Below are 11332 nucleotides of genomic sequence, written 5' to 3' on the forward strand. Positions count from 1 at the left end.
TTGTGAATTATTGCTACTTCTTCTTTCTTAGGAAGTGAGGACCTACCAACTTCATACTCATTATTTTCGTATGCATTTTCATATACATTTCTTCTGTATATGCACTTAAATTGAAGGTGTTTGGAAAAAAAGAAGGCTCCTAAAATATCCAGCTTGTAAATTCTGCTTTATACATTATAGATAGTAGAGACTACGTTATCTTTTAAGTCTTTTCCAAATGTATCAGTCTTTTCTATGCTCTTTAATCGAATGGTAGCAAGTTTATTTTACCAGATGATCAACATGTTACGAATATTTACTGGTATTTGTGTGTTTCATGCTTATTGTGTAAATTGCACTGGGCAACAATAAAAAATGTTTTGGGCTTAAAAATAGTAAATTTACATGTATTTCCATCTGCCGAATTCAAAAATCACCATAAAAATGACAGATTAGCTCTTGTTTTGAAGATAACGTGACATTTCATTTTTTAGAGTGAAGATTTTAAATTTGGGGGAACTTTTTTTGGGAGTTGGCACACCTGTCAAATAACAAAACACAAATGCTCTTCAGCTGCTTGTAAGTCATAAACATAGATACTGTTTCTGTGACTATGAGTTACATGTAGTTTCTACGCAAATTAATACAAAATTTCTGGTTCGTGAGTGCTTTTTTAGTGTATAATTTGTAAAAATGCCACGAAAATGTGTAAATATGGTAAATAACATTTGTGATATTTGTGGTGCAATAACATTATCCTCACAGAAACGCAATCAGACGCCTCTTGTAAGGACTTCCTATTAGTATTATTTCGGTATGAAAGTAGAGGACCAGGATAAGTCTTGGACTCCACGTATATGTTGCAACGCATGTTCAGTTACACTGCGAGAATGGCTGAAAAAGAAGAAACGATCTATTTTGCTGTGCCTATGATTTGGTGGGAGCCTACAAACCATACAGATGACTGCTATTTCTGCCTGACTCCATCTATAAAGGCAGGATTGTCTATGAAGTAAAGAAGAACAGTTCAATACCTGAACCTTCCATCTGCTATTCGACCCATGCCACATTTGGATAGTTTACCAGTTCCTACTCCACCCGAAAATTGTGTGTTTGAAGTAGAAAATGAAGACAGTGTGGCACAAGAAGAACCAAACAAGCCTTCCACATCCCATGACCCTGATTTTGAGGGAAAAGGTGATAAACCGCACCAACTGAGTCAAGCGGAATTGAGTGATCTCATTAGAGACCTTGGCCTGTCAAATGAGAATGCAGAAATTCTTGGGTCTCGACTACAGCAATGGAATCTTCTCCAAAGTGATGTGAGAATCTCACAGTACAGAAAACGTCACATGGAACTGCTTCCCTTTTAGGAGAAGACAAATAATCTTGTTGTTTGCTGCGACATTAATGGCTTGATGAAATCTTTGAATTTGAACCATGATCCAACTGAATGGAGGCTATTCATAGACTCCTCCAAGCTTAGTTTGAAAGCTGTGTTACTTCACAACGGGAACCATCTTTCATCTATTCCTGTTGGTCATGTTGTTCACACGAAGGAGACATAAGCAAATATGACAGCTCTCTTGGATTCAAATATCATGAACACAAACGGAAAATCTGTGGTGATCTAAAAGTCATTGCCATAGTCTTAGGAATGCAACTGGGTTACACAAAGTATTGCTGCTTCTTATGTAGGTGGGAGAGTAGAGATAGGAAATTGCATTATGTTAAAGAAGACTGGCCTGCAAGAAGTCTTCACCCTAGCGAGAAAAATGTCGTTGCCAAGCTTCTTGTGGACCCAAAAGACGTTCTTCTTGCACCCCTGCATATCAAGCTGGGTTTGATAAAAAACTTTGTCAAAGCTAAGAACCGAGAAGGACGGGCCTATAAGTACATAAGAGAGAAATCTTCGAAATTAAGTGATGCAAAGGTTAAGGAAGGCATTTTTGTTGGACAACAAATAAGAGAACTTGTAAAGGATCCTGCATTTGACCAAGTTTTGGAGGGGAAAGAAAAGGAAGCTTGGGAAGCCTTCAAGGGTGTTGTTAATGGATTTTTAGGCAACAAAAGGGATGACAACTACAAGCATTTGGTGACAGTGCTCCTGCAAAAATACCGTAACTTTGGATGCAACATGTCCCTTAAGATCCATTTCCTCCACTCCCACCTAGAAGTTTTCCCTCCTAGTTGTCGAGATGTTAGTGATGAACATGGTGAGAGATTCCATCAGGATATTTCTGTTATGGAAGAAAGATATCAAGGCCGTTGGAATGAAGTAACGCTTGCAGATTACTGTTGGTCTTTGTGTAGGGATTCTACGGAACACCATTACAAGAGGCAAGCTAAAGGACGACAAAGTCAATAGGCCACCACATGATTCTCTTCTGACAAGACCATCTGCGAAGTATTTTTCCAGCAATTTAGAACTCTTAGCATGTAATTACCAGTTAAAAAAATCAAATGCACTTTCATTGTTATTAGCATGTATGTAATTAAAATGTATCCTTTTCTCTCAATCCATTAGTATGTAATACTTCCACCTTGTGTATATAATAGAAACTAGAGCTAATAAAAATTTTTCATTGTCATGTTTATTTTTCTCAACCCAAAATTTGTAGGAATGGCCTCATGAAGTGCTCGAAACATTAAAAAATTATTTTTTTGTTGCCCAGTGTTATTGACAAGACAACTTACTCCTGTGAGAGACCAGTCTTATATATACAGAACATTAAATATTAAAGAACAAACTTTTCTTAAATTAATGAGAACGTCACACAGCCTTTTAGAAAGGTGAAGGTAAACAAACGTAGCAGTATTTCAACCAGTGGAGAAACTACAATCTACTTCTTAATGGGACAGGTCTACCACTACCCCCATTGAGGATTCTAGAAATATGTACCTCTGTTTTTGTTTTAGACCTCCTGGCGGTTTTAACTGCAGATATGTTTTTACCAAACATGTAATTATCTGGAACAGTATATATATATATATACAGGACATACATCATAATTTAAAACCCATCAGCTATGATATTCAACTAAGTGACGAAATCCAATATAGCTTCTCTGAATTCTCGGAACTTTATGTGACCTCGAAAGTCGATAGTCATTCACAATAGTTGAAACCATGGAGTCAAGAGTAAAGTGGTCCCTACTCTGACACACCAGAAATCGCGCTGTAGCCATCGCAGAAGGCCTGATTTTTGTAACAGAAGGTGTATAATGGGGCCACTCACACTGAGACAGCTGACTGTTGTGCAGTGCTGCCATGGTTTCCCAATGGTGCAGCGTTTCCTGCTGCACCATGCACTTGTTCTTCATGCACACACAACTACATATTTCTCAAACGACTTTAAGGAAATCGTTTGGCTAAAAAATGTGACAGTTTCGCATGTTAGTGTCTGACACCACTACTTGAATAGTTATGATGTTTCAAATTTAAGTAACCCATTCATCGAGTGTGTATTGAAAAATATAGCATCTAGCTACTTTAGGTATGGTGCACTTTGAGCTATATATTGTGAAAGATATGTAGCTAACGTATTGAAGTTAGTTAAAAGGCAGAAAGGAGTGACATCTGTTCCCAGTCTAGACTAAATACATTTTAATAGTGGGGGTATGCTACACTGAACTACGATTGTGCTACAGACACATATAGTATGGATACATTTTTCTATAGGACAGATAATTCATCACATTGCTTGCAGTGTGAAAGCTTTATTCACAAATCAGTGTTTAGTGTTACTTGTGCCGATATATTAATTGCAATTTTAAGAAAGACTTAAATAGTGTTCTACATGTTTACATCTACATATATACTCTGCTAGCCAACACACGGTGTGCGGCGGAGGGCACTATTCGCGCCAACATCACATTTCCCCCCTCTGTTCCAATCACAGGAGGGAAAAATGACTGTCTGAACGCCTCAGTATGAGCCCTAATTTCCCTTATCTTTGAATGGTGATCAAACGTGATTTGAAAGTTGGTGGTAATAATATATGCTCCACATTCTCAGCGAAGTTCGAATTTTGGAATTTAGTGAGTAGCCCCTTACATTAAACATGTCGTCTATCTGCAAGTGTGTCCCATTTCAAATTTTCTATGAGATTTGTAACGCTCTCGCGATGGCTAAATCTGCGAGTCACGAATTTCGCCGCTCTTCTGTGGACCTTCTCAATCTCTTGAATCAGACACACCTGGTAAGGGTCCCATACAGACCAACAATACTCTAAGACTGGACGAACTAAAGTACTGTAAGCAATTTCCTTTGTTGAAGGACTGCATCGCTTCGGGATTCTACCAATAAACCGCAATCTAGAGTTCGCCTTACCCATTACTTGTGTAATCTGATCGTTCCATTTGAGATCATTTCCAATAGTCACACCAAGATACTTGACGGATGTTATGGCTTCCAAAGACTGGACATTCATTTTATACTCGTACATTAATGGGCATTTTCGTTTCGTTATACACAGTAGGTTACACTTACTAATATTGAGGGATAACTGCTAGTCATTACACCACACATTTATTTTCTGCAAATCCTCATTGATTTGTTCACAATTTTCGTGAGACACTACTTTCCTGTAGACTACAGTATCATCGGCAAACAGTCTAATGCCATTGTCAATACCATCAACCAGATCGTTTATGTAAATCTTAAAAAGCAGCGGACCTATTACGCTGCCCTGGGGCACACCTCAAGTTACGCTTGTTTCTGTTGAAATCACCCCATTCAGGACGACATACTGCTCTCTGTCTGTTAGAAGACTTTCTATCCAACCCCATATGTCATCGGATAGACTGTAAGCGCGCACTTTTTGGATTAAGTGACAGTGCGGAACTGAGTCGAATGCCTTTCGAAAGTTGATAAATATGGCATCAACCAGGGAGCCGGAATCTACAGCCTGTTGTCTATCATGCACTAAGATGGACAACTGTGTCTCACATGACCACTGTTTTCTAAAACCGTGCTGGTTATTGCAGAAGAGTTTCTCAGAGTCTAGAAAGGTCATTATGTCTGAACACAAAATATGTTCCATGATTCTACAACAAATTGATGTCAGTGAAATTGGCCAGTAATTATGTGCATCCGATTTTCTACCCTTTTCATAGAGTGCTATGACCTGGGCCTTCCAGTCCCATGGAACCTTTTGCTGTTCCAATGATCTCTGATAGATGATGGATTAGAATGGTGCTATATTTGTAGCATAGTCAACATAAAATCTTACAGGGATAACGTCTGGCCCAGATGCCTTCCTGATGTCTAAGGATCTTAACCGTTTTACAATCCCAGATACACTAAATGTTATGTCAGCCATCCTTGCGTTTTTGGGGTTATTTTTAGAATCTGCAGATAAAATATTGTTTTCAAATTCGTTAAAAGAATCTCTCATTGACCTTTTGACAGTTGTTTTCATGTTGCATAATACTTGTTTGTCAGTGGGGCAGTGACTACATTTAAAACGACTGTGCGAAATTCTCTGCTTTCTCAGCAACTTCCTAATATGTTTGTTGAACCAAGGTGGATCCTTTCCCTCCCCTACGTTTTTGCTAAGCACATATCTCTCTAGCAATTGGTGGACAATACCTTTAAATTCCGACCAGAGATGCTCAATACCTTTGTGTCACACAGTGAATGCTTGGAGCTGACTATGAAGATATTCATTAATGACACTTTTATTTGATTTCCCAAACAAGAAAACTCTACACTGTTTCTTTGGTTTTTTTGCAACTTCCACTGACATAGAAGCCACAATGACATTATGGTCGCTAATACCTTCTTCTAGAAGAACTTCCTCAAAGAGATCAGGTCTGTTTGTCGCCAAGATATCTAATATGTTCCGTTTGTCGCCAAGATATCTAATATGTTCCCATCTCGAGTTGGTTTTCTAACCGATAGCTCAAGGTTGGATGTTGAGAGCGCTCCTAGATCAACTTCACATGAGTCTGTGATTCTGCCACCTGTGATAAACGTGTAATTTTCCCAGTCAATGGATGCCAGATTAAAGTCTCCACCAATAGTTAATGGATAATTTGAATATTTATTTCCTATGTACTCAAGACCTTCCCTGAAACATTCTGCGACGTTTGTTGTGGATGCTGGTGGTCTATAAAAATATCTTAATACAATGGTCACTCCTTGTCTGATTGACAGCTTTATCCAGATTATTTCACAGTCAGACCCAATATCGATCTCAACTGCGTTTAAACAGCTTTTAACTTCAATGAACCCACACATTCTCCCATAGCATCAGTCCTACCTTTCCTAAACATTGTCCAATCCGAGTCTAAAATTTCACTGCTATTTATGTCTGGTTTCAACCAGCTTTCGATACCTAACACAATATTGGCATTGCTACTGTTTATTTCTGAGAGTGACTTGGGAATCTTGCTACAGACACTTCGACAATTTACTAACTCGAGATTCAGCATATTTAAACCCTTTGGAATGACGTGTTTAGCTGAACTAACAATTTTTACAGTTATCATACCCACATCAGAGACATGAAATGGTAATTTTTCAGGTCAACAGTTTGCTTCCCGTGGGGAGGAACCTAATCTAAAGGACCCCCATGTGCACACCACAACTACTGTGCTACCCATGTACTGCTTCCTGTGTGTAGTGCACCCCTCATCTATCGAGGGGTGTCCTACAACCATCCACCCCATAGCATAGATCGAGGAATCTACAACCAGTTTCATCATGGAGTCGACGTAGCCTTTGGTTTAGATTCTCCGCTCGACTCCAACCCAGAGGATCCTGGTCCACCCTGAGTACGATGCTGCAAACCATCAGCTTGGCTTCAACTCATCGAGAGATGGAGGCCGCCTTCGCCAACTTAGCCAGCCATCAAAAGGACCCAAGGATTTCCTCAGAACCCTGACGACTGTCATCGTTGGTGCCGACATTTGCAGCAATCTGCAGCTGGCTGCACCCAGCACGCTCAATAACCGCCAGAAGAGCCTCTTCCACAGCCTGGACAGGGCCCCCCGGCAAGCACACCGAGTGAATGTTGGTGTTCTTCCCCACCCTAGCCGCTATGTTTCTGAGGGGCCACATGACCCTGCCTAACGTTGGAGCTCCCAATAACTAACAAACACCTATCCCCACATGCCTGTGCAGACCTTGCAGAAGGAGCAACCAGTATCCTGGCAGAAGGTTCATTCTGATCCGGCTCAGTCTCCCTCCCCCCCCCCCCCCCCAAGCATCAGATAGCACCCTGAATCTGTTAGCAGAGTGCATGGGATTTGGCAGGAGCCTGCATCCCCCATGCAGCCTTTGGCTTGAGGCTTGAGACCTTGACACAGTCCGCCACCCACACTGAGGTGAGAGTGGGTCGGCCGGCTCAGTTGCACCTGTGGTCGGCTCAGTGACAGAGAGCTGTGACATCCACCCCTGCACATCTAGCACAGCAAAGGCTGCCCCAGGAGCCCCATCCCCACTGCACCTCAAGGTGGCACTCTGGAACCTGTTGACAGTGGCCAAGAAGGCTTCCAGCTGCGTTTGGACTGTGTCAACTCCACCTGCTTCTGCACACTACAGATACATTTTCTTATCGTCTATCTAATATGTGATTTACTAAGGAAACTTACGGAAACATACTGCCACACAAAGTTAACAGCTACACTCTAGTTGGCAGAAAGGATACTCAACAATGAAAAGCAATAAATATGTGTGGTAGAAGCTAGATCTGGTGCTTATTTTCCTGCTAGGGGCTATCTAGTGAATACTAAAGATAAAAACAGTGACCTACAGTACACTGCTAGTAACTATCTAGTGAATATTATTAAAGAATTAAACGGTAACCTACGGTAAGCTACACCTACTGATTATCCTTCGTATTTATAATGTCAACAAACGTTTACGTACACGCGAGAATGACCTAATAAAACTATAAAAACTGCTACCTTAAATCGAGTCTAAATGAAACTAATAAACGTAAATACTGAGTATTGTACACTGACGGATGCAGGTACAAAAAAACCTCAAGCTAACAAAAGGAGTTCAGAATGCAAAGCACAAATACGAACTCTGCTTTATAGGAACCGATGGGTTTACAGTACACGATCACAAAAAGCTAAGGAATTTAAGCAGACGGCGAGGTGAGTTATAGCTTTCTGCTAACTAAACCGTATGTAAGAAGGGCTCAGAAGTTGTATTGTAACACTGACTGACTCAGATGTTGTAGTGTAACACTAATTTACCACGTATTTTACGTTTGCTCGCAGGTTGCGCTAGTCAAACGTATACATGTGAGGTTAGAATTCACTGTCAGTATCACTTTTCCTAATAAAACGCATAAAGACTGCTACCTTCAATGTAGCGAGACTAAATGACACTAATAAACGTGAATACTGAGTATTGTACACTAACTTAAACTGAGTAATCCTCCTATTTATAATGTAAACAAACGTTTGCGTACACGCGAAAAATGACCTAATAAAACGCATAAAAACTGCTATCTTCAATGTATCGAGTCTAAATGACACTAATAAACGTAAATACAGAGTACTATACACTGACGTAGCTGTTAATCCCCCCTATTTAAGGTCAGTTAAGAATGTAAACAAACGTTTGCGTACACGCAAAACTGACCTTAACAGAAACTTCGCTTTTCCTATTCAGACGCAAATAAAAACTGAAAACCTTCAATTTATCTAGTCTACCTGACACTAATGCACGTAAATACTATAGAGTATACAGCAAAATCAATTAATTACTAGCTAAATTACTTATCTTGTAACATAGCAAGCGAAAAGCGCTCGTAGCCGGCGTCAGGGCTGCATGTTCAATACATGCATGTCTAATCTGAAAGGGGAAAGTAATATTAAATGACAGGAAACTGTAGAATGGTTTCTTCTTTTTATTTATTTTACTTACAAAAGATCATTTCAATATTCGACTAAGTGATAGAATAGAAATTTAAGATGACATTATGTGATGACTAGTGATTTTTTTAAAGGCTATTGATTCACACTAACATTATTCTGTTTAGGATGTTTCCAACAAGATTCCAAGTAGAAGTAAAATAATCACAGGTCGTTCAGAGGCAAATTAAAAACAGCTTCACATTTTGATATGCTATTCCTCACACTGAAAGAGCGGCACGCCTGAGATTTTTGTGACACATGGCATGCACACTGATGTGAATGTCCGCCAGGCAGCTCCATCACGGTGCTGCAGTGTTGCCTTGATGCCCTTTGTTTGCTGCAGACCGCATTTTCTGCTGCACCGCCTCAGAACTGCGACATATAGTGCATCTACTCACATCCTTATGACATGCACGGAGAAAATTATGGGAGCAGTGAAGCGTTTTCCTACTCCGTTCGATATATAGTACAGTGACTACAAAATGCTAGGTAGACTGATGACATTTGCAATGTAGCGATGAGTCAATAGGGAAGCAACAGCAGTAAATGCAAGATATAAGTACAAGATTTGGTTTGGAAAAATCTTCAGTAATTTGAGAAATAACTTGAAACGTCTGTCAGGTAGCAAAGCAAATATTATGGCCAAATAATAATCATTTCTTCTGTACAGGTCTTGTCAAGCACACAAATTTTTAATTTAAAAACCAGCCTCACTTGTAATAATTTTGTTCCTAATTTTAAAATGTTACATAAGTACCACATGTAACATGAAAAGAGAAAGATATTAACTTTCGTTGTATTAGAAATAGAATGAAAGTGTAGATGACTAATGTTTTCTCACTATGGTTCGCTCAGTAACAATGCACTCTTTATCTGACAACTGTCATTGCGGTGCCCATTGTCTCTCATCTGGTGGACTACTACGGGGTTCAGCTGGTCTAATTTAAATGCCAGCTGATGGAGCAACGTTCCTGTTGTTGCTACCATGCTCCTCACAGAAACGATCCTGGTTCCTGAAACTGGTTCCATATCAGTGTTGTCCATTACCACAGTCACACCTATAGTTTCTTCTGTCGCCATATTGATCATTTCCATTATTGCAGATCGAATTATTTTGATACAGCTGGTGACAGTTGTTACTCTGGTCATGCCACTGCATGCAATCCTGTCTCCTTTTGCTGCTGTATCCACAGTTGTTGTCATGTGTGCATGGCTGTAGTAACCTTGGGCATCTTGTGTGCTGTTTTCTCACCCATAATTGTATTCTAGTCCCTAAAGCAAAGTTCTAAAAACTTCGATATCATTTTTACCTCCACCACCTGGAAGAGTGTGGCGAGGACGTATTGACAGTTTCGTAATACAGATATGGACGAGTTCTGCTGGCCTAAACGTATTATATAGAAACTGGTTACACTGTAAGACTGCGTTCAAACACGCGTACAGAATTTGTGAAGCAGAGTGGTTAAGGTTTGGTAGCATGATGTTACTACATTTCACTCGATCCTGTGCTGCCTCCGACCAGTAGATCATAAAAACGCATAATAAGATTCATGAACGGTAGCACTGTCTCATGCAAACGATCTCATTGTAATGGCAGGTACACTTTCTAAATATCTGCACATGAACTCCATTTTACATGCACTCAGACAGGCAATAGGACCTGAAATTGTTCCAGCCAAGCCCTGTGATGGATACTGCTGGAAATGTTTCTGAAAACCTCGAAATTCCTCATTAAGAGAAAGGGCTTGTAGTCGAAGCCCAGCATTTCCCTCCATGGACAATGGAAGCGAAAAGTTTTGCTTTTCTCGCTCCTACCTCCAATGTCATTCTATTGCCTATAGTCAAAATCGTCTTCATGCCCTGAGTCTTGATCAGATCTATTGGACTATCCTTCCTCGCTAATGCGACGCGTTCTATTTTGCAATCACGGCGGCCCTCAAAATGAGATACCCACACGTTCAACTCATTCGTGACGCCCCTGTGCCTCCTGTTTATTTCATACTGGCCCTGTTGAAATTTTAAAAGCGACCTCCACCTCTGGACTCTGTCTTGGTAAGATTCGTTATGCTCTCTGTGACCTTTGCAACCTTGTATTTCACCTTTAAATTTTCCTCCTCGATGTTTAATTTCAAAACGCTCCTCCAGCACAAGGATGGCCACACTATTACCCTCTACTTTTCCCTTAACTGAGATGGTGTCCACCATTCCTGCACTAGCTGCCAAGGTCAGCAATACTTTGCACTTTGCACTCTTGGCCGCACTTATCCCTCTCGAGCCAGTCTCTATGCACCTTGACCTCCTTGCTCAAGCCTACCTGCTCCCATTCTATGGTACCAAGATACTGCTCTACACTTTCCAACCTAGCCTTTAGATCAGCTGTGATTTGCGTCCTAATATCTACTGCCAGACTGATAAATTTAGCTTGAACTTGTTTTATATTTTACTGGAATCTTATGTTGTCTGAAGTCAAATCTTCG

Source organism: Schistocerca cancellata, chromosome 5 (genome assembly GCF_023864275.1).
Source record: "Schistocerca cancellata isolate TAMUIC-IGC-003103 chromosome 5, iqSchCanc2.1, whole genome shotgun sequence".
NCBI classification, from domain to species: domain Eukaryota; kingdom Metazoa; phylum Arthropoda; class Insecta; order Orthoptera; family Acrididae; genus Schistocerca; species Schistocerca cancellata.